This window comes from Pieris brassicae, chromosome 4 (assembly GCF_905147105.1).
Source record: "Pieris brassicae chromosome 4, ilPieBrab1.1, whole genome shotgun sequence".
NCBI lineage: Eukaryota > Metazoa > Arthropoda > Insecta > Lepidoptera > Pieridae > Pieris > Pieris brassicae.
The window spans coordinates 2,481,438-2,506,731 of NC_059668.1; the positions used below are offsets into that span (position 1 = coordinate 2,481,438).

Here is a 25,294-nt window from a genome sequence, read left to right on the forward strand (position 1 = left end):
TATAAATAGATATTATAATGAGCAAGAATTTTCTAAGGTTGTAGCCCTGTCTGAGGTCGATAAATAGCTCCATAAACTATATAAAAAGTGGTTTTTACAAGGTCTCGCTTGAATAACAAACCCTGTTGTAAATCATTTAAATATACTTGCCTGTAAACCCGTGACTACAACTACTACGATTGCAAAGCAAGCGTTGCGTCATTACTACAATTATAAAGATCGATTATTGTTTTTAATGGATTAAAGCAAAAGTAACTTGAACAATTGCAACCTTTTTTTAACAATTAGAATGCTACGTTATCTACATGCTAGGCTAAAATTATTTTTAACAATAAATGTGGAAAATTCTTCAAAGTAAGGTACACCTATAAATTAATCTATCTAGGAAATTTAATATTTTATAAATCAAGCATCAAATGTCAACAAAATGTCAAATTTTCATATCTTAATAATATCATCATTACAATTAATAATTATACTCGTCGATTATAATTATTTGTTGTTTATTTATCAATGCATTGTTTATTTTCTAATTTGTAATAATTCAAGTCTTTTAAGGAACTTTTATTGATTTCCTCGTAGTTTTTATACACTTAGGTGTTTGTTAAAGTGATAGCGACGTTATCCCATACATAAATTATTGATAAAATTGATCAACCAAGGAATTCTTTTGATGTATAAAGAACCGGTTAGCACGGCATAGACAATTAATTCATTTGTGCATGGATGGACACAGGCCGTTTTCTCACGAGTCAAGACTCGCCCATGGACTATTAAATACTTGATGGTTTCAAGTTTAAACATACTTTATGACCCTTCACAGTTTTTACTTTCAAATTTCTTACCTTTTAATATTCCTCAAACACAATAATTATACAAAATTTTAGATGAAGAACTGATGTATAGTAGTTTATTTCGCTATGGGCATTAATAATTCAATTCAATAGATCGACTCTCGAAGATAAACTAAGTTCGTTGCACTTATCATGTAATAAAAGAAAAAGTTTCTTATAATATATTAATAGAAGATACTTGCCTTTACTCGTCTCCTCATAGTTAATATTTACACGTTATTAACATATATATTTTTTATATATAATTTATGTTATCAAGTAAACTTGGTACATAGTTTTTATCATACTAAACTTATCTGACGACAACTCCGTGAGAATTAGATATGAAAGTGCTGTTTGTCTTTTGTCGTGTATTTCCGATTAAGATCAACTTTTCTATGAAGTTGAAACTGTGAAGTTTTTATATGCCCCTATAGTAGTTTATTTATTTACACTTCTTTCTTTTGTACAAAAAATCATTCATATAAAAAACGCGGGATACATAAGTTAATAGGCATCGGGCGGCCTTCATAAAGCTCTCAAGCGATTTCTTTCAGGCAACCCTAGTATGGAACAATAAAAAAAGAAAAATCTACAGAGGGTACAAGAAGAGCATAAATAATTAATAAAAAAGAACATGTATCACTATGGGTTAATGAGTCTCAACTAATATACATATATAAGTGGCTATATATGAGACAGAAGATAAATATTCAAATAGTTTAATTAATTAAATAAAATAGATATAAAATAGTTCTTGAATATATGAATATCTCTCGGTATTATTGAAAAAATTTAAAAGTAAAATATTTGAAAATTGCTCCTTTGCATTCGAACATTCTCGAGTCTCTTATGGTGGGACAACAGTTAAAAAGTTGAATGGAATTACTGAAAATCACAAAAGTTCGTTTGCTGATACTGAAACTTTACTCTATCGTCCACATCGTATCCCTAACTTTCGTACTAACGAATGTGAAACTGACCTAAAATTATTGAGATTCGTGTGCACTTTTTCTTTTTCATGTGTCCTTTTTTAATTTACTTTCTTGTCACTTGTTTAGTTTTGTCTAAATAACTATATGTATTATGCATTTCTTGCTAACCTTATCTAATATTTTTTTCTCCCAGTAGTTGCCTTTAAGATAACGCTCGAAAGCGATTACGCTCTCCTTTCCATTTAATTATGTCAATTGTATTCTATATTGTATTATATTCTGTATGCAACGATGTGTTAATAAATAAAAGAAAAACTCTTATTTATACTGAAATTTTGATAGTAACTTTTTAATTCAGACGTATGTATTTCATGGTAAAATAAATATTGTTTTATTTTTATGTACTAATGTTATATATGATAATTGTAATTATGTTTTTCGCTTTTATATTTTATGTAATTCTGCAGATATTATTGTTGTGAGTGCATACTGGAACATATATTATTATTGTAATGAATGAGCGGGCACGTATATTTCGCTTCGCTTTAAGATTAGTTCGCGTCTCAACTCTCAATATTAGAGATCGAAGCCGGAGTCAGCGAAGCGTGGTGCCTTTGCATATCCCATTGCAAGGTCTCTTTGATGTCAGCCACGGAATAGCGATATGTTTTTAAAGCTTTTAGCCAACAATTTTCCATTTTTGAACTGTGATTTTTATATTTTATAGCAATTTAAAAAGCCAGCTTTGTATACTATACTTTTGGTCTTTTATAAAATTTGAAATACATTCTATATGAGAACACTTGTCCCTGTTTTGTAGTAACGCGTTGATGTCGTTTCTTCGACACTGCGTATGCGCATGTGGCGGTCACGATTTACATTGGACAAAGTTAATAACTTGACTTGAAAGATTGTTCTTTTCTGGAAATTGTTATTAGTTTACCCAGTTTGTACATGTTCATCGGTAAATCGGGTTATTCGTATTATTTATGTATATCGAGCTTCAGAATTTTAATGCCACTATTATATTTTTTATATGATTTTAATGATATAAATATGCTTCTTATTGAAAAGTAATTTTATGTTTTGTGTAAAGCACCTAGGAGTCATTTTAATATTTTACAATTTAATCCTTTATATTAAAGAAAATATTTCCTGCACACTCAATCCGCTGAACATATATTTTTATATAAAAATAATATTATAAAAATCGCACTCGTGGGCCCTCTAGCATTGAGTGTGTCGGGAGGCGGTATCACTTAATATCAGATGAGCCTCTTTCCGGTTTGCCCCTTGTTCTATAAAAATATACTATGTATATGGTCTGTTACCTTCCGTCAATAGACCGCAAAATATAATGGTTACGGACGATAGATATCACATAGAACATGGTCTCATAACGAACCTCGCATTAACTGTATTTGTACTAAAAAAATATCACCGTAAAGTAGGTGTGATATTCATCAAATGTCAAAACCAAATAGAGTATAAAGAGACAGAGATTATTTAAAAGCCTGTTTTAAGATTGTGACGTGTAAGTCTGTTGGCATCTCTATTGAAACAACGGTACTCGTATCGCGGCAGTCGGCGACTGCGCAGGTCTATGCCCTCATCGTATCAACACGTTTATTCTTAATTCAAATGTAACAAGTGTGGCCATTTAAAAATAGTGCAATAAGTGTAGTGAAGTGGTTGTGAAGAGTGCTAGTGATTAGTTTTTCAAGAAATACCCGGTACAACTTTCAGGTAAACACTTTGCATTTTTAGCGAACTTATCAATATGAATAAGTTCTCGAGTTTCGTTGAAAACTGCGTTCTTGTGGAATATGTTTGTTTTATAACTCCCGCTATTAACTTTGTACCATTTGAATGAATAAATATTTGGTTACGAGAAAAATAAATAAAATGCACGCCACCGTTGACTTTGTCAGAGGTTGATTTGAATTTGATAAATGGTATACCGTTGCTTTAAAATGTCAAACGTAAAATATCACAATCTATATTCTAATAAAATTGCTTAAAATGATAAATATAGCACTGTCAAAATACGTTAAAAGGTTCAATTTTAATACGATTCTTAGAGGCAGAGTTTATAATAAACTTATATAAATAAAAAAAACTGGAAAACACATAAGCTAAGAATGGATTATGGTCGTCAATACACGTTAGAGTTGATTGTATCTTCTAACTTCAAGGTCAACGTCATTATCAATTTCCTCGCGTGAGCTTAAAGCTTGTTCGTGAAACTATTTGAAAGTTATGTATGGTACTTATTAATTTATTAATGGATTGAAATGATATTAATATTGAGATAGTTTTGATCAAAAATATTAATTATAATAAAAAATATGGTCTTTACGAGAAAAACACAATATTTAAGGAATTTTAACGCAAAGTATATTAAAGACGCTCAGTCTTTTATTGAGTCGATACCACGACAATAAATTGGTGATTTTTCATAAGTATTTTTCAGAGAAAGCATGACTGTATGTTATAATTGTATAAAGATTTTCTATGTTATAATTTCGTAATCACTTAGGTTAATTAATTTAATCAATGAAATTACGCCGAGCTATAAGTTATTAATTACATATAGTTAAGTACATTGTTAAGCACGTAATCGTATTACGCGAAATTCCCATTAGCGTTAGTGAAATGGGATAAAGTTATTTATTAAATAGTATTATTAACCAATTACCTTAAATTAACATAACATTTTTATAAATTTGTTTCTAATAACATATGTTTAACTCAGACGGTATCGTAAGAATTGTAGATAGCAAGTAAAAAAACGTTTTAAAAGAATCATAACGGAGAAATATATTAAAGTTTATATATATATAATACACTTTCCTCATGCATTAAATGCATGTACAGATCTTCCCTTGACCTCTGGCAGTTAAACTTATACATACATCTGTACAAGCTAATTCCCACATAAGCGCAACATCAAATAAGTGCCGCTTACTTTTCAAAGTAACTAACCATGTAATAACCAATTTCGCAGCTCGAAATGTAAAATTTCCATTGTTGAACAAAGTAGAATGAGAGTAATCATGAATTGCATCACTTTGAACGTGACCCACTGAACTGAGACACGAAACCTCCTTCGAGTTTTGAGAGTCTTATTCGTTCAACTTGTATGTACTTTTCAGAGTAACAAGCATAATTCTTTAGTGGTTTTTATCAACTTATTAATAGACTATACTATGAAAACAGTGGCGGTACAAACGTTGAAGGTTTGGGCCTCAGATTGCTGTATCTAACTTGTGATCATTTGTTTTTTTCTAATTGGCGAGTTGATCAGCCGTCCGTCGACTGTTTGGCCCTGATTTACTCACGATGTTAGCGAGTGAGTGTTAGAAGCCCACGTAGACCTGAAAGTCCAATGGCATGGATGAGAGTTGCATTCTGGAACCGCTTGGCCAACACTGTATGTATAGAAAAAATAATTTGTCGTTATTAATCTAGTGTCATATAAATTAATATGTATAATATGAATAAAAATGCGCGTTTCGTTTGCTCGTGATTGGTCAAAGGGAAAGATGGACTCTGTCATATTTATAAATTTAAATTGATATAGTTTTCAATATATACATGACACGTGAATCTTTTATGGTTGCAAGTATATATATATAAGTTTATAGCTTCTTATAAAATACAATACTTGGTGATTATAACAGCGGCGAAGAGTAATAGCAAATTAAATCCCGTCTCAGAATGCTAAGTTCATTAGTGTACTTTATTCATATAAATATTTTTTGTCAATCACATACTGTCGACTAATCACAAAACGCAACATTTGTCCTCCATTTCACATCCTCACCCCTTCAATTCAATCTATTTTAAGGCTAGATGGAAGCAATTTTGTAGAGTTGCACATCGCCAAGGAATGCGGTTCTTGCAAAAAGATTACACAGGCTAATGGGATGAACCTGCTTCAAATAACATCGCCAAATTGAACATCGTTACTTATAAATTATAAATGTGATAAACTGAATCGTGGCTTAGTGCTGGTAAAACTTAAAACTTCTAGGAACTGGGTTCGATATTTTTTTCGCTTAATCACTTAATCTGATTACATGATCTGTGATAACACTTGGCCACTGCTGAGCGTCGATTCACCAAACTGGAGATCCTGACGATCTCCAGTTTGGTGAATAGCGTCAGAGATTTCCTTCCTTCCTCCTTCAATCCTTCAATTTTCTATAACTAAGCTTACACTGTGCGAATTTGAAAAATATGGTATGGTAATTTGTGAAGTCATTAATTATATGTATATGGGGTTGATACGTTTCGTTTTTATATCAAATATTGTGTTTGATATTTTTTTTGTTTTTCAAATTAGGAATAAAAAAGCTTGAGCTTAATAATAAAGTATAAAACATATTATAAAAAGTGTACCTAGGTAACACTGAAAATGTTTAGAAAATGAAAAACGGCTTAATATACCAAGTTTCCAATACTTTTAGTCTTCCTTAGGGGTCTCTTCTATGACATTTTCGTATGCTTTCATCTTCAGGACTCGTAAAGCGAATACCTCGAATTTTATATTTAGTTCCTGGCAATAAATGAAAGTTGCAAGGCGCCAAGTCAGGACTGTATGGCCGATGACTTGACCTGATACCTGCCATATTCAACTGTCCGTTTTGCGGAGTACGCTGAAGCATTGTCGCGGTGAAGGAGGATCCTGCTTCGAGGGCGCTGCTGTTGAATATTTTCCTAGACAACAGGCAAACAGCAATTGACATACCAGTCTGCAGTCTGCATAACTATCTTTCCATCTTCAAGCACAACTATCGCGAAATTACCTTTCCGACCAAAGAATGAGGCAATCATCTTTTTTCCTTAACTTCTTCCTTTCTTTACCTTAGTTGGCTGATCCTCGAAAGGAAACCCATTGAGCTGATTGTCTTCTGGTTTCGGGTTCGTAGCATCACCTGAGATGATGTCAAATACAGTATTTGAGTCATCGTCGTTGAACTTATCTAACATTTGGCGAAACCAGTCCATGCGAAGGTCTAACTGGTCGTCGGTTAAAGTATGGGGAATCCATCTGGTACAAAGCTTCCTGACGCCTAAATGTTGATGTAATATTTTTTGAACTTGACTTATACCAATGCCTAGGCTTGTCCGTACCTGCTGATAGGGCACTCTCTTATCTTCCTCTATCATACGTCGGACAGCACCGATGTTATCTTCAGTAGTTGCTGGTAAAGGGGGTCCCTCACGCGGATCATCATTGAGATTGCTACGACCACGTTTAATCTCGTTAAATCAATTGTAAATAGTGGCACGAAATGAGGCTTCATTAAGGAATGCTAATCGCAGCATATCATAACTTTGTTGTTGAGTACGCTCACTACGAAAGTCGCGTTAGGTTCATTTTCGCGTGTTTTAGTTTGGTTTAAGATTTGGCGCCAATTCACAAATACAAATGAATGAATGCAATTATATTATATTACATTAGGTAACCAAAGAGTTCTAAAACTGAAATTCAAAAAAAGTTTTCATTAGCAATGTTTCTAACTGGCCAGTTATAAATAATTTCAGTGTTACCTACGTATTACGTGTATTATATATTCGATGTGTGTCAACTTCTCGGAGCTGATAGTATCAAAGGTATTCTACTATTTGTAGATTGTTTTATATAAAGCCTACGGAACCGCGATAAAATGCAGCTACCGCAGCCCGTGGACACCCATATTAGTGGATTTAAATGAAATGAAAAAGTCTTAAACATTTGATACAAATAAATCAAGAATAATCTTGAATAATACAATACATAATAGATATTCTGGCGCCAAAACGAAACAAAAAGTACTCATTGTGTGTCACAGAAGCGAATTGTATGAAATTTTAACGCTACTGATGTTAGTGCGCTGTTGTATAAGATTCGTTATTTACGTCATTCGTTGCGATTTATTTCCTTTCAGTGACAACCGGTTTTGTATTTTCTTTACATCGTTCAGCCTAGTTTATTAGAAAATTGTGAATTACTTGTCATATTGATGGGTATAAATGGTTTTATAACGTTCATAGAAGTATGTATACACTAGCTATTTCATTTAATTAAAGTATACGAAATCTTGGCTTCGATAACTGACAAATAATATTATCATAGTGGTAGCGGCAAGCAGCGGCGGTAGTAGCACAACACAACACTGCCCATGGACACTCTCGATGCCAGAGGGCGTTGGCGGCCTTTTAAGAATTGGTACGCTCTTTTCTTTAAGGACCCTAAGTCGAATTGTTTCGGTTTCAGTGAGTAACTGGTTCCACATATTGGTGGTGCACAGAAACACCTGCCTTAAATACGCTCAGTGGTGGATTATAACATCGAGGTGATGTGGAGCAGAATACAATTTTTTTTAATCCTTTAAATACATATGGAGTCCGGAGAAAAATCATTACAATTGATTTACAGACTGTCTTCGCTTATAAAGATACTACTCCTCTTCCCAGTTATTATTCTATTTGGAACATACTAGAATACAAGAAATATAAATTACAAGGCTCAGTTAATCTAGAAAGTTATGTAGTTATAATTATATAAACAAATGCTCAATTACGAGGACAAGCGTTCGCTCACTTGACACCAAGTAAAAGTAATGTGATAAGTTTGCTTTGAAATATGACTCCGAGAAGAAAGTATAAGTCGTTGGGTGAAACATAGTTGTGTTTGATGTACTTTCTTTTCGCTATTTAAATAAGCTTATTTAAATTACCAAGCTATTTGTCATGACATGACGGACTTGAAATGGTATTGTAAATTTAGTACACTGCATGTCATATGTTATATATTTATAAACCTTGACATGCATAATCAATATTAGCTTAATTATTATTTTTACCGATCAATCTCCTTCGTGCCTTCTCCATCTACACGACACTGGCGAAGTACCTTGTGCCCAGTTGGCATAAATAAAAGCCGTAAACAAGAAAAAAAACCTTGACATGTATTTGTAATAGCTGGAGGGATTCTAATTAAATTGTAAGCGATATCCCTAGATGGTTTCGAATTGCATTTCTTTGTATTTAGTACGTGTGTACGTATGTCGGGTCCGCTTCTTTGAAATTTTTTTAACACTATTTTTAGTCTATATCTTTAATTTAAGACACAGTAATACAACACTTTACATATATTTAAGGAAAGGTTGGCTGTATGTATGATATCAATAAATACAATGAAGTTTTACGTAAATTAACTGACAAAAGATTTCAGGTCATGTAGAGATTTCACTACTAAAAATAATATCGGAGTCCGTTTACGCACAATTGAACTGAAAAATCACTTCATATTTGTCTGTGTGTTTAAAATTAATATAATGTCTGTAGCGCCTTCATCTCACGGCGATGACGTCATACTACTGAAACGCGCTTACGAAGTTATTCCGACCGCTAAGGATATCCAACTTCTCTAGACTGGTCGATGTTCTTTCCTTTAGGTTGGAACTGTTCACCATCCGTCCAATTATACGCTAGCCAATTAAGTAGTTACTCATTTTAAATTTCAATTTTCAAATGAAGTTCATAATTGATATTGAACATCAAGAGTTATTAATTGCAATAATGTATTCAGTTTCCATTTGGCGCGTTCAATTGGACTACACAATCATTCAAAATTAATAAACCGCAGGGGAATTTATACAAAATGTTTTCCGTAGTGTTAATAAATACTATTTCCCACTAAAGAGAGCATGACACAGCTTCTCATTGTGTAAGCGATTTCTAATAATCCGGAAGGTATTCTGATTTATAAGGCGTGAAGTATGTAATTTCATTATGCTATCTTAGTTCATTCATAAGTTATAGTTTGTAGTAGAAAACTGTATGTTAGGTAATCGTTCATAGACTTTTTGTCTATGTGCACATTTAATGCTTACGTACGGCGAAAGAAAACACGTGAAAACTCACGTGACACGTGAAAAGGTGCGCGTGTCAGGCTCAGAAGGCTGACTTACTTCTGAGTACTGACCTGCCTATAAAAAACAAATGACGGTGAAATAGATACAGAAATCCAGACCCATAAAAGCTAGTAGGACATTTTTACCACAGCGAAGCACAAAACAATCTAACTAGCATGGCTTTTAGTCAGGGACCAAACATTAGCCTAAGAATCTTCACGAGAAAAAGAAAATAATGAATACTTTTACTTATTTAATTACCATTTATAATCGATTAAAGAAATTTGTAGTGGGTTAATTTTTTTGGAGTACTGTTGGCCTAGTTGTAACAGGGTTCGACACTGATCGTTCGACATTCACTCTATGAGCTTTTAACACTTACTCGTAAAGGAAAACAATGTGAGGAAACCGTAATTCCTAAGACCCCACAGAGTCGACGGTGTATGCCCGTACCTAAAATGTTTTAGTGCCGTTGGAATTTAGCATAAAAGATATATTTCGTAGTGAAACCCATTATCATAAGCGGAAACACCACTGAGGAGCTTCCATCTCTCAACGTCAACCTTCACGACGACACAAAGAAGGTTAGACATTTTATAAATCGACAGTCTGCACCCTCCGTGACTTCGAATGAAACTATTTTGTATCATACATATTAAAATATTAATAATATGTCGATCATAATTGGTAAATAGAGGTCAGCAATTTTTACTTTTTTACAACCTGCCTTTATGGTTTTAATCTAAAAAGTATTTATATAATTTTGAATGATATTTGAATAAGAGCCATCTTTGCCTATTTTTTAACGTCGTCATATTGCAATGTCTAAATCGTGATGAAAAATAACTATTACTAAATTCACCTCAAGCTAACTCACAAGTTATTTGTTCAAATGAAATGAAATGAATGAATAACAGTGACGAAAACGTTAAAGGTTTTTTATAAGGCTGACCCAGCAGAAGTTCTTTTGCTTTATTTAAGTACAAATATCGCTATTTAAAAAGGGATGGGGCTGCGAAAAAATATGGGTTGTATGTATTTTTCATGCGAAATCTTGACCACTGGTATCAGTTTAGGGTACAAAACATGGTTTACGTCCTATTCTGAAACCAACCTAATATACAAAAAGACGGTCAAGCCGTTTCGGATGAGAGTCACAAGAACTGTGATATGAGACTTTTATATATGCGTAATAATTTTAGACCTAACCTAGGTTCTGTATTATGAATCTCGGAACGGTGTAACAGCAACTCAATATTAAGCTCTTCTGGGTCAACAAGATAATATTATGTGAAACCTGAGCACGGATGCCTTGGGAATATAGGCAATACCGATTCTGTATTTGTATTAATAATAATACTATATTTATCATGTCGTACCATTTAATATTGCTTAAAGTTTTTATTAAAAATCGACGATCGTAAAGCACATATATACACAGCGATATTACTTCATTGAAATTATTATGAAATTTGAATATTTGAATTTCGAACGTCAGGACAATTTTATAACGCAATTTTTTTTAGCGTAGAATATTAAAATTAAAAGTGGAGGCTAAATTTCTGTAGTCTATGTACATATAATTTATTTTTTTACTAATCTGTGGCTATTATAATGATGATGTTTTAAATACCAATATATAGGTTAGATATATTGCTTATGCAACTGTACGTAGCTGGGTACCAGTGTTTCTATAAACACTGGTACCCAGCTGTCTGTCTTATTATGTCAAGGTACAGTGACGTTTTAGATATATCCTAATATATCCTTTTGTAATTAATGTACCGAAAACCAAGTTAATATAATTATTCGCGGGATGACGATGCACAAACAAGTTTTCACAATCGAGTGAGACAGAACCTCTGGATCTACTGCATTTCCTAAAACTATTAACAACTCGAAAACTGTATGAGACATTTTGCACTGTACAAATGTACAAAGCACATTAGTGCAATTTCTGGTATAAGAAAAGACCAAAATCTGTCTTTACAAATACCATTTATTACATCGAATCACATACCATAAATACGGACACATGTATATTGTCTTTTTTAACGATATTAGAATATAATTCAATTGTTTTCGGTTAATTCAGTACAAAACCAAAAAAAAAATCTATCTTTATAATATTATTGTATAGATAACAAAACGTCTAATTTCATGCATTATTTAAAAGCCAAAAAGTGCGAGGGATGAGTGAAGAAAGACCTCGCGAGTTGTTTCATCACATGGCCTTGGTTTTATATAGCTCATTGTTCACACTTTATTTTGACATTAACAGTAAAAAGATCGTAGACTGTTTTATTAATTTTACTATTACGTTATTATTTACGAATTACAATAATTAAGGAATTCCCCAATTTTTACAATATTATTTCATATGACACAAATTGACTTGAACTCGAACGGCGGCTAAGTGAAATGTGGTAACCATGACAACCAACAAAGTTCGGTACAAAGTTCTAATCTCAAGTGTTCTGTTTAGATTCGCATCTCAAAAACTATTTCAATACGTTAATACAACGATACTAGTATTGTTAAAAATATTGTATTAATATAGAATCCGTAGTATATCTTTTAAGACTCACACATATACGCACAAGTGAAATTAAATAAACTTAGTAAAAAAACTAAGGAAAGTAAGTAGAGCAAAGATTTGTTTAATAGAGCGTGCTAATTGAAACTGTTCTAAATTCCTTCACAAATTGTCTCTAAGACTTACATTTTTTTAGCTTTCGTGACACTTATGTCTATATTTTTTATATATTCTGTTTTATACGTAGTATGATATAGTTTTTATTGCCGATTTACATATAACTTGAAGTGTCGAGCAAGACCTTTTTTTATCATATATTAAGTGTTGAATAAAAAAGTTGTACACAGCGTAATATATCTTTAAACTACTCGCGAGCTTTATGGGTCGTTGTGTCAGCGGCCGTGGGATGTATAACTTACCATCATTTCCGCCTCCTGCGCACTTGCCTTTGTACTATAAAAACAAAATTATTAATTATTTTATAGTACATATAAAAACTCATTAAATTGCATGAATTATAAATTATATATCAAAAAGATAAATAAAAAAATGTGTGTGTGTGTGTGTCAGCTACGACGCACGATTGGAGTTTACTCCTTACGAACGATAATTATGATATATATCGAATAGAAAAAAAGGGTTAATGAACGCATCTGCTAAAATGATAAGAGAAACAAACATATATCTGTAATTATTCGGATTATTTATATTACTTCAATAAAGCGTATTACATAAAGTATGTTACAAAACAATATAAATAATAATAACAATTGTGTTCAATTTATACAAATCCAATTTTAAAGAGAAAATGGGATGGAATCATTCTTTTACACGTTCAATCCTACAGATATATATGTTTGTCTCTTTCTACGTAACGCCTCAACTTTTCGTGTTACACTTGATTTTACTACTCATAAAATTTCCGTACCGGGCCTTATCAAATCAAATCGTTTCTTAAGGAGTAAACTCCAAAAATCTGTTGAGAGCCGTGGCTGATAGTTACATTTTTATGAATTTGCATATCTAGATTTGTAATAAAAACACTAAAGATGTAACCACATAACAAACTTGTCCTGTTATCTACCGTTACGGTCATTAACCTTTATTCTAGATTATTATCTCAAACCAACAATTTTTATGAACAGGGATTTCCGAATGATGTCAAGTTTTATCATAATGTGCCTCCTAGGAGCAACTTAAACACGTCTTGAATGCTAAATCTTTGCAACTTTAAGCTGTGATAAAATATTTTAAATAAATTCAGATATTCCTAGCTAGGGGTAATTGGTTGCACTCAGCTATTGGGTAAGGTGAAATCCAACTATTATTCGGTACCTATTTGAAATCTATAGGTAGGGTACACAGCCACAAGTGTCAGAGAGGTTGAGACAGTGAGTACTGATTAACGACACTATGCATGGGCGGAAGTTGGACTTGTGCGGTCGTGAAGCCAGCATCCATGAACCCGAATTCATCAGAACTTCTCCATAATTTTTAGTTTGGTATTTATTTATGTATTTCAAACTTATTTTTTATAAATACATCAAGCGCACTAAGTGGTGAATCTCTGAGCAATATGAAAACCTGATAAGTTTTGAGAAAAAATCTCATGCATAGTATAATAATGTAGCCTTCGTTACCAGCTGTACGACCAGCATACTTCTTTCTTACTGCCTGTTGCCTAGCGCAGTTTTTGCTTGAGTCTAGTGGACTGAGCGGGCTATCATCCATGAACTCGTCCATTCAAATTACGGTTGTAAACAGACTTTTGTTTACCCATTTAATACTCGCTCTTATGGTCAAGGGAAGCGTTGTGAGAAAAGCGGCGCAGAAGGCTGTTTATATGCGTATAAGTATATTAGAAAAATGATCACGGAACGGAACAGAAATCTAAGGCCAAGACCAAGGGTTGTGGCGCCACTGGTTTGTTTTGTTCTCGCCTTGTAATTGATACATACTGTCTGATGTAACTAACTAAACCACCAATACTGAAAAACACGCGAAATGGAACGTAAACAGTATTTATTTGTATTAATTTAAATAATAATAAAGTAAGAAAACAATTTGACTACATCATACAAAAACATAACATCTCAACATATGGCTACCATTAAAATGAAATGTGTTTGCGCTCTGTTTCCTCACTCCCTAATGTAGGCTCTTCATTAAATTAAGAAGGTGTAAGTGCTCTCCATCTCGCAAAGTATCCCGTTTTTTACGGACTCTTAAACGTAAAATCTTATATCTCTAGGAATCTTATATGTCGAGACGGAGACTAATTCTGAAGAAATATTTTACGTTCTTAACTTGGTTGCATAATAGCAGACCAGTATTTATATTATTTTAATTGCCTGAATGAAACTTTAGCAGTAAGACTTTTATACTTTGTCTTCCTTTAATTTTTGCTGTTTGGTGATATCTTTTGAAAATAGTGTTTACTATTGTCATTATTATTTACTTAAAAAACCTTAAAGCAACCACCACGCGCCCCACTAATATGTTTCATACAAAATTTGCGCAGGTTATATGTTAAAATGATGGTAAATTTACAGTGCTTAAGTTCAGTATGTATATCGTATCGTAAAGTGTTTTTGAAAAATTTCTCTATACTTCTAAAAATCTATTTTTAGAATTACTAATATTATATAATCATTCTTGCGATCTATCTTCATCATATATCGTAGAAAAGAAGTTATGGCTTAAAACTATTGCAAAAGTAGCGTTTTTCTAACAATGGCGTAAAAACGTGTTCGAGGGGAATGTTATTTTTGTGAGAGTGAATTTGCAAATCTGTTTATGTCATAATTGCTTTTAGTCTATAGCCAAAATAATGAATATTTTGTTGAATGTAATATGTTTAATAAACATTGAACTTAATTAGAACAATGCAACATTCCAGTAATGGAATTCGTAGGTAAATTATCATTGCTATCATATTATTTTACTTTAAAATAAAAATGATTGAAACTTTTGAATAAATTTAAATGTGTCAGATCATTTATTGGTGCACAGGAATAGTATTTTATAAAAAAAATTTAATGTAGAATCCCAAATTCTAAATTAACACACTAAGCCAGAAACTATATACTTTCTTGTCTAAAGAAGTTATATATCTTTTTTCATCCCACAATAAACATTATTGAACGGAATGATATGAATTGACATTTTACTGTGAATAGTGTTATTAGACTGACTTGAGTATTTTAAACATTGGATTTTAAATCTAACTTATTAAGTGTAATAACATCATTACATCATATATTTAACCATCAGTGAAGTCAGTTTATATGTCAATCACAAAAATATATTTTAAATTCAAACCAGTAGTTCTAGAATATACCTTTAGACGAACAAAACCATCAAATTATTTCTTGTAGTTCAACTTTTCGCACGGTCTTATACACATTCTTCAAATCTCATTATAAAAAGTTTAAGTGAATTCTTCCCTTAAACTGTGTTTATGATTGTGTGTTATAGTTATTATGAATGTGTGAAATGTAGACGTAATAAAGTTTTGTGCGTAGAATTTGTAATTAAATATAGTGAAAGCAAACGTACTTTCTAAGTATTGCAAAAAATATAAGCGTTTGCAATTTGGGTTACATTTATTTATTCGTATCATTCTTGGCTATTCATATGGTATTATATATTTTAAGTAATTAATTTAATAAAAAAAATTAGCTTCGAAAGTACAATTTATGAGGAACAAAGTGATGAAAAACTTTGTTCATGTATTTAAATATTTCATGTTATTAAGCACAAAAATGTTAATTTAAGTCTAATTTATTGTAATATTTTTATAGTATTCGCATTAAATATTTATTCAATTAGTAAGGTTCATTTGGTTGTCTTTCGTGGAGATACTACTTACGAGTCGAGAGATGAATTCAATACAATATTGACACACGAGAGGGAAAAGCGCTGAAGATCGTTCTTGACAAGGCGGAGCCACTTTTCGAAAATTACTTCACAAGAATATAGGACTCTTGCAAAAACCGTAATCTTTGAACACGATTTCTGTTGAACTGTATGACTACTGACTGTACTAATGAAACAGTGTGGTCTACTTAATAAAAAAATTAGCATAGCTGCGACCTAAAATAGCAGGCGGCACATACGGAGGTAAAAACATCAGATATAAAAATCTTCTTTTTAATTACATATTAATATTCATAGCTTTAGAGCACCCAAATAATCCATAAAAACCTTAACACTTACAATTCCAAGCCAACTTATTCACCAGCAAGTCGAGATTACTTAGCTGATATGCTGATAGAACCAGGATGAAATTATATTAAAACATCAGTATAATAAATTTCAAATTTCACACAGCCTTCTGTAATATTAAACGTGAAAAATGACAGTGGCATAAGTTGTAAAATTTTCTTCTACACTGTACAATAAGAATAATGTCGTCTCCACTTGGATTGGGTCCAACTTTTCAAGTCTTACGCTATTGTTATTAAAACTTGCCTAGGTTATTACAAAGGCTATTGACTTAAGTGATAAGTATTATGAAATGCATTCAACAATATTTTATACAGTAAATGGAGCTCTCTCTAATTTTGTTATGTATAGCCGTCGTACAAATGTATACTTCAACGTTGCCTATTAAAATTATGTTCACCCATATGCCGCTGACGCTATGAAGAAATGTCGCCAGCGTTTTTCAATTTTCTCTCGGGAACTGAGATAAAATGTATGCGATTTATTTCAGTGTATCGAAAAAAATCTTTTTAATAATAAGACAAAATAAATTATATTTATTTCCTATACACAAATATACAGTACAGTGTAAACTCTATGTAAAAACACTGAAGGGACTGTAAATTTTTTGGCGTTATAGATAGTTGTCGTTAAACGGAGATAAGTAGAACGTAAAGATAATAATGACTCCTACTTATAAGTCATGGTTAACAACTGTCTACACGTGCAAACAATCCCAATTTGTAAACAAAAGAACAATTTTTTTAAGAAAGTTCGTATGTATGATGCCGACAGTCGAGTTTATTGCGGGCTAGGATAATATAGGAACAAAACAACGTACACAGCTGCGCAGTTTTTACTAATTTTAGCAAATTAAAAAGTACTTTATGTAAGTATATGCTGTAATGCTATGTAAAGTATATCATTGTATAGAAGACAAGTTAAACCAACCAAAGCCAATTGATTTTGACGCTTTAAGAAGTTGGTCGTTAAATCGCCGTGACGTTACAGTGTACAATATATTTACAATATTCTTAACCTATATAATTTTAATAAAATTTAATTAATAAATAGACTATTAAAGCAAATTTAAAGTTTGGTCCCTGCGTACCTTTAACGCTGGCAACATTTCCTCGCCATATTGCGATACTTATTCGTCGAGCGAGGAAAGCACCACCTCTTGGGTTACCAGTAGGTACTATTCGTACGCCAAGTTAAATCTTTAATTAGCGCCTGTTCACTTGAACCCAACGGCACAAGAGTCTCTACTCCCAAGGGATCAAAAGACATTACTTTTGAGTCAAAATGTATCAAGATTCCCAATTTCGACAATCTTTTAACAAATGGAGAGGTTTTGTTTTTTAGATTATTAAGAATTGCTTTCTGAAACGTAATACTGGCTGGCACCATTCATAGAACAGCTATAATGAAATAATTTTAAACAAAAAACAGTATATTGCGTGAGTTACTTTAACGGTAGGTTTGTTTAAAGTGTAGTATAGTAGCTGCTTGAACGGTAAGCGAATTATTTCAAACGCAAGTTGTTAACATTTCTCAGCTCATACTGAGATTCTACGTAAACTTTATATATTTATTTTTACTTGCATGGCTTAGTAAGAAATGTATAACCTGCAGGTTTGATTGCCTGTAAAAATAATAAATCAGCTGATTATTTACAATTTATCAATCGGTCCGCTAAAGTCGGCCTTGTTAAAGATAAAAGATGAGTAATTCTGTTCATAATAATAATACTGTACTATCAAATATTTAATGTAAAACCGTTCAAAAGTAGGTACTTGTGAATTCATTTCTTAATTCAAATATAACTTCAAGTTCTTTCCTTGTAAAAGTTGCAGTAGTAAAAATTTAAAGAGCTTATTGGTACTACTAATCGTAATAAAATAAATTCTGTTTCTAATAAAGACTTGATTTAAAGATATAAATATTTTTGATCCTAGTGAGATCAATAAGGCAAGTTGAAAGTTAACTGGATATTCCGAAAAAAACTGAAAAAAAGGTCTCGCTGAGATGTTGATACTCTGTGTTGACGCTTTTCATGACTATATTTTAGTAATTCTAAATTTAAATTTGAAATACTGGAGACATGTCCATTATTAGGAAAATTAATAATTACACCTTGTAGTAGTAGAAGAATAATAAAGAAAGGTTAAGCATGAAAAGAAAGTGAATTTTTGAAGTGATTATGAAGCATTATATAATTAAACGCAAATATTGGCCATTAGCTTAGTATTTATAATCATTCCCCAGAGAAAGAAAAACAGACATAGAAGACCCCAATTACGAAAGACTACGGAACAGTGACTCATGACCTCAAGTGACTTTGATATTATCGTTTTAAAGCGAATAAATAGACGCATTAAAACACACTTCGGTGCACAGACAGAAATTACAAATGAGATCTTTTGTCTCGAAATTGTGTCATTAATCAGGTCGATTTTCGATTATCTTACGTCTCGAGTCGTGAAAGGAAAATTTGTCAGAAATTCATACTTTTTATAAACAACAAGGTTTTGTCTATGGTTTTGCCTGTTATAAAGAATATATATAATTACTTTAAGGTAATATATGATACTAAAGGGCTGGCCAGTCATCACAGAGCTATACATTTTTCAAAATAGTTTGTGAATAAATATCACTATATATTTAAAAAAAAGTGTGTGTATGTCAGCTACGACGCACGATTGGAGTTTACTCCTTACGAACGATAATTATGATATATATCGAATAGAAAAAAAAGGGTAAATGAACGCATCTGCTAAAATGATAAGAGAAACAACAACATATATCTGTAATTATTCGGATTATTTATATTATTTCAATAAAGCGTATTACATAAAGTATGTAACAAAACAATATAAATAATAATAACAATTGTGTTCAATTTATACAAATCCAATTTTAGAGAGAGAATGAGATGGAATCATTCTTTTACACGTTCAATCCTACAGATATATATGTTTGTCTCTTTCTACGTAACGCCTCAACTTTTCGTGATACACTTGATTTTACTCCTCATAAAATTTCCGTACGGGGCCTTATAACTCAAATCGTTTCTTAAGGAGTAAACTCCAACAACTGAAAGAAACTAACTCCACACATTATATACATAGGAATCAGGGATTACTTTCAAAGCAGGATTAATTACGGAGATATTATTACATATTGTTCTAAATTTTATGCTACTGATTGTTTTGGTAATTCTGAAAACAGGTATATGGGCCGAGGTTAATATTATGTAATGAAAAAATTTGGTTGCAAAATTTTTAAGAAATCAATGTATGATTTGTGCAAAGTGTGTCTCGTATATTGACTATGTCAATAAGAGATTGAGGCGCGATTCGATATTTTACAAACAACACATATTTTATACGAGAAATTTAATTTAACTTGGTTTTTAGTTACTTAAATAATAATGTTTAATGTCGTTAAAACAAAAATTGAACTTGAAATTTATCGCTGGTTTAGGAAGTCTTCAGTTATAAATCTAGTATATAATTCACTAATTATGTTAGATTTAGCCATTATTCGAAGCTTAGCATAGCCACTAATTAAATTAATGGATCATCAAAATAAGCTTTAATCAATGGCGCTACAACCTCTTTAGGTCTGGGCCTCAGATTTCTGTATCTGTTTCATGATCATTTGTTAATCAGCTTTCTTTGCCTGACGCACGCCTTCCACTTTTTGGGTCTTCAAGCAAGCCGGTTTCCTCACGATGTTTTCCTTCACCGTTCGAGTTAATGTTAAATGCGCGCATAGAAAGAAAATTCATTGGTGCACAGCCGGGATCGAATCTACGACCTCAGTGATGAGAGTCGCACGCTGAAGCCACTAGGCCAACACTAAGTACAGAGATACATAGTAATAATACCTTTAAATATTTTTGCTCAATAAAAACTAACAAACAATATACTTTTTATCTGCAATAACATTAACTAGGTTAGTTTATCATACACTAAGCTGTAAAGATTCTATTGCATTTTGCATGCATTGGCGATATTTTTCTAGCTCGAAGTGTCATATTTATCAATGCCAGGTTTTCTGTTCCATGCGATATTTTTCATACATCGTTCTTACTTTTATATTTTATATGAAACCTAGGAAGGTAAGTTAGAGATTTTGATTTTGTATAGATTATATATCATTATCGATTCTATTTCAGGTAAGGCCATTAATTATTTTTAACTAAAAAACTCGATATAGGAAATTTGTCATTAAAACCTATTTAGAAATGTGGTCGAAACGATCACGGGAATTAACTCTTACCAGAGACTCAGACCAGCAAGATTTTCTATGTAAATGCTGGGTATTAAAAATGACTTCGCGTCTAGTTTGAACTTACGGGTTTAATACAATAAATAATAATTAAAAAAAAATAATTTTCGTTGGATATTGCCATTTATGTTTAGTGACAGTTCAAGGTCTAAGTTTGGTAATATGCTTTACGCATTGCGTTGTATAATTTCTTGATTCATAAAATAAATTTACTTGGTTCGATTTGAATTCAGACCCTATCTTGGGTTTGGAGGTTAGAAGGACTATAAAGAAATCAATGATATAGAAATGTGGGGGCCCCAGACAGTCCCTAACAAATTAGATTTATAGCCAGGTGAATATTCGCGAGAAAATAGATAGTTTCCTTTGAACAGACTTTGTCTGTTTTGCGGTCAGGCGTTACGAAACCTACGCGATTCCGAATATGGTTCGGAATGAGGTTGTCCTTAACATTTAATTTTTCTTTAATATTGAATGATATCATACGTTAAGTTATTTATGTCTGTATATTTTTGTATGCTTTACAATTATTAATGTAATAAAATGCTCTTCTGGTTAGAACGTAAAACCTTTTCTTTTAATTGCGTTTATTCTTAAATAGGTGTATTCATTAACTTAGTAATCTTACACAACAAAACTGGAAATTTGAATACGCATTTCAGAGAAGACATTTTAGTAAATAGTTTATTTTTCTTGCTAATGTAGGAAGTAATGATACGGATTATGGTCATATAATGTATGAAGCTACGCAATACATAATAAATAAAATATAATTAAAGGCTATGCAAGCGTTATTAAACAATCATACATCATAGAATTTGAAATGGTCTCAGTGAGACTAAGTTAATCGCGATCAAAGGCTTTAAGCGTTTACAAAAACCACTTGTTAATATTACTCCACTAACAGCCCCATTATTTTAAAGGTCATGAAGCCAAAGAGTTCAATTTACTTGTAAATAACCGATACAAGAGCCAACAAATTGCCAATAAAAATCTAACAAATATATGGTTGAGAGTTTCGGTCAGAGTTGTAAATCCGCTGGAAGCAATAAATCTTTAGGAAATATATCAAAAGCAATGTAATACAGTTACGATTGTCACTTGGGATCAGCGTATTGGCTCCGGCTTTATTTTGAATATTAAAATGAGTGACGATTGCCTTTCGATGTGATCTGATGGGCGGATTATGGAAATGTATGATTGGGTATTGGCTCAATTTATGAATGAAATACTTATTGATTATGTGTGTGGATATTACATACATACATTTTATCATGTTTTTTTGACGATAAATTCATCTCGATATATTATAGATTGTACTTCAGAGAATGCTCCTTGGAACTACACAAATTCATTGAACCTTTTCAAACTAAGCTCGTCTATAAGCACGCTGGAGTTTCATACTTTCGTTGTGAACATCCCCTAGTTCCGCACTCCACGATTTTAACATGCGTTTCTTGTGAAAACAGTGGAGTAAAAGAACTCCTAGAACTTCAGATCATTCAAGTTCTCACTTAACATCAGGTGGAATTGCGGCAAAACGTGTGTCCAGTTCTGAATATAAATAAAATTAAAAGCAATCATTTGCCATATTTTTTATACATACATATATGCGGAAAATATTTGTAATATTTTTTTCTTAATCCATATTATTTAAAACAACTTATGCTAAAGGTTACCATGGCATATAGAGCACCTTATATCAGTTTTATAGTGAAAGTGGGAAAAGTACGCTAAACGCATGCACTTTCTGTGTATTCCTGCCAAACGACTTTGTTCATAAAAAAAGATGGTACCTATTACTCTTCAATGGATTGAATTTTTTTATACCACAGTGGACAAACAGGCAGGTGGCTCACCTAATGTTAAGTGATACCGCCTCCCTGGACACTCAATGCCAGGAGTGAGTGAGTTGCCGGCCTTTCAAGAATTCGCGCCGATGATCAAGGCGCTCGGAATGGGATTGCTCGTCAACGATTCAAACCGCTCTATGCTAAATTCGGCCAAGTGGAAGAATAGTACTCCATGTGGGGCGGCATTTGCGCTTTATGAAATTGAAAGCGGTGGCCCGGAGTGAAGCAAGCACATTGCTGAGCATGCAAGCCAAGACCAAGAAAATACACTAAATGCCATGAAAAAGAACCTAGGAAGAAGATGATAGGTAGGAGGAAGTTTAGAATTAGGTGAGGTCTATATATTAGAAGGTTTTATAGAAATACGCCTATATATAAATGAAACAATTTACACAACGCTACGCATTTCATACGAGCATAAAGCAATGATAAAAAAAATCAATTGTTATACAATTTATCCCATAGTTTTCCATCGTTAAATATAGAAAACGTTTTCACTTTTATGTGTAGTTTAAATATAAAATTCCTAACAGTGCGACGAAATACAATTGGATTTCGCTAAATATTTGAGCAAATATTCAAATTATTTCAGTCGTAATATGTTCAGTTATTTACACTTCGGTGTATAATAACTTACGAAGACCTGCTAACAATTAAGAGGGCAAGTCTAAATAAATAAAAAATAAGTGGCATTAATACCGTAGAACATAAATGTGCTTTTTGAATTGTTGTTTTTTTTCCACTTTTCTGTGATGAAAATCGTAGTGCTAGAATTAGAAATCTTGTTTTCAAATGCCATGTAAAGCATGGTTTCTAAGTAAAACCAATTTTCCAGCATTAAACATCTTAGTATATTCTGCTGCCTGGACTACTTGTAACCTGACTTCCTTCATTTGATTAAACTAACACCAAGTTTAAGATTTTCTCCAAGACTGACGATTTATTGTTAAGAGTGACTGAAAACGTAACACAAAATGACATATTTTATTTTTTCCAATCGTTTTTCGTCAATATTTATATGAATTATTCAAACATTCCTTAAATTTTATCTAGCAGCACGTAGTAAACAAGGTTACGTTCCAAGGTATCTATTTCAAGACTTTTTCTAATATCTATGTAACGTATATAGTGTTATGTATTTAATCAAAATTGTCATTTTATCGTAACTGATTATAAAGCATTCAGATATATAACATATGCAATGAAAAATGAGCCACAAAATTCTTGAAAAACATTGTTTGTAAAAAAAAATGTAATCTGTGAAATTATAACAAACTCTATTAAATAATTTACATCACAGTAATCGAATCTCATTCGATGTTAAGGAATTCGATTTTTCTATAGAAAAGAACGGCTTTTGGATATTTTCTATACAAAATCTGCCATCGCTTAGTACAACGCTATCAAATGATAGCAGTGCTTCAGTTGCAACCGTTCACAAAAGCTAAAAATATTATTTGCAAAATAAATAAAAAAACAGGTTTCTTGAGGTTTTAGACTTTCTTGACTCGTAATTAGTATTTAAGTTACGAACAAACAAAATGATTGTATGTAAAATGATAATAAACATATTTATTTAGTATTTTTGACCTAATATAGGACAAGGTTGCATTTCATTCAAGTGATATAAGTTGAGCTACATTGTCGCGAAGTTCATTTAGGTCATGCGAGAGGTTTGAGTAATAACCGCTATTGGGCCTAACCGGAAACCCGAACTAACTCGGGTCACTGTGTGCTTAACTGTACTTAGCTGGTACTATGACGTCATTGTTCACAAATGTGCACATTTGAGATTTGACATTTGCACAGAACAACGTAAATTATTTCTTAATTTGCTAGGTTGCCTTTGTATAGTTAGTGTTGAGTGGCTGTGATTTTGTAGCTTAATCCTTAAGGGTGTATAAGAGTGTCTATATAACACGTAATTTTGTGGGATAAAGAAGCAGACAAACTCGTGTCTTATGAAAAAGATAACCCAACAATAAAAAGCTAGAATGTTATAAATACTAACGCAAGTAAGGCATGAGGTATATATGGTGAAGCCTAGAGCTTTGTCTTAATAACCCGACATCTTGCGGTATACATCTAACCTCTCCGCCTTTATCCATATATGAACATAAAAATAAAAATGTACATAAGGCCACTGCTTTTAAATAAAATAAAAACTCATTACTAAAACATATAAAACGCTCCGTAAAATTTAGATTTTATTTTAACACTATATTACATTTTACGAAAACTGTTCAATAACGAACATGCAATACGGACAACGAGTGCGGTGAAATGAAATATTTAGTGAGTTTAACGAAAAAATATTGGTTGATATTTGCATATAAAGGTTAAATTTGAAATAACATTTCAATTGTAGTTTTTGTTTGCATACAATGGAGAAATTATATCAATTTGTCGTTACTAATTACGTCTATAAGAGAATTTTTATTTGACTTTCCATGTTTATTAATTTATTATATATATCTTTCTTTATCTACTACACGTAGAAAATATTATCAATTTATCCTTCGTCTGAAAGTCAGCCATATATATCTTCTAACAGGATATTGCATTTTTGATAATAATAATTAATTAAGGGAGCGTTCAAGAATTACGTCACGCAATTTTTGGAGAATCTTGACCAAAAATATGAAAAATTACGGCCCCCTATGAAAGAAGCCGTAACGTTTTCTGTATCCAATAGTAACAGTGACTCTTTATACCTAAAACTTACTAT

At 32.1% G+C, this 25,294-nt stretch overlaps 1 protein-coding gene across 2 annotated transcripts in view; it reads left to right on the forward strand.

Annotated features, from left to right (window-relative positions):
- The first annotated feature begins 3,352 nt into the window (after positions 1-3,352).
- LOC123708854 (chaoptin) overlaps positions 3,353-25,294 on the forward strand; it is a 62,024-nt gene continuing 40,082 nt past the window's right edge. For both annotated transcript variants that reach the window (XM_045659789.1, XM_045659790.1), the window contains exon 1: positions 3,353-3,514. The gene's annotated coding sequence lies outside the window, so the exon portion shown is untranslated. The remainder of the gene's footprint in view (positions 3,515-25,294) is intronic.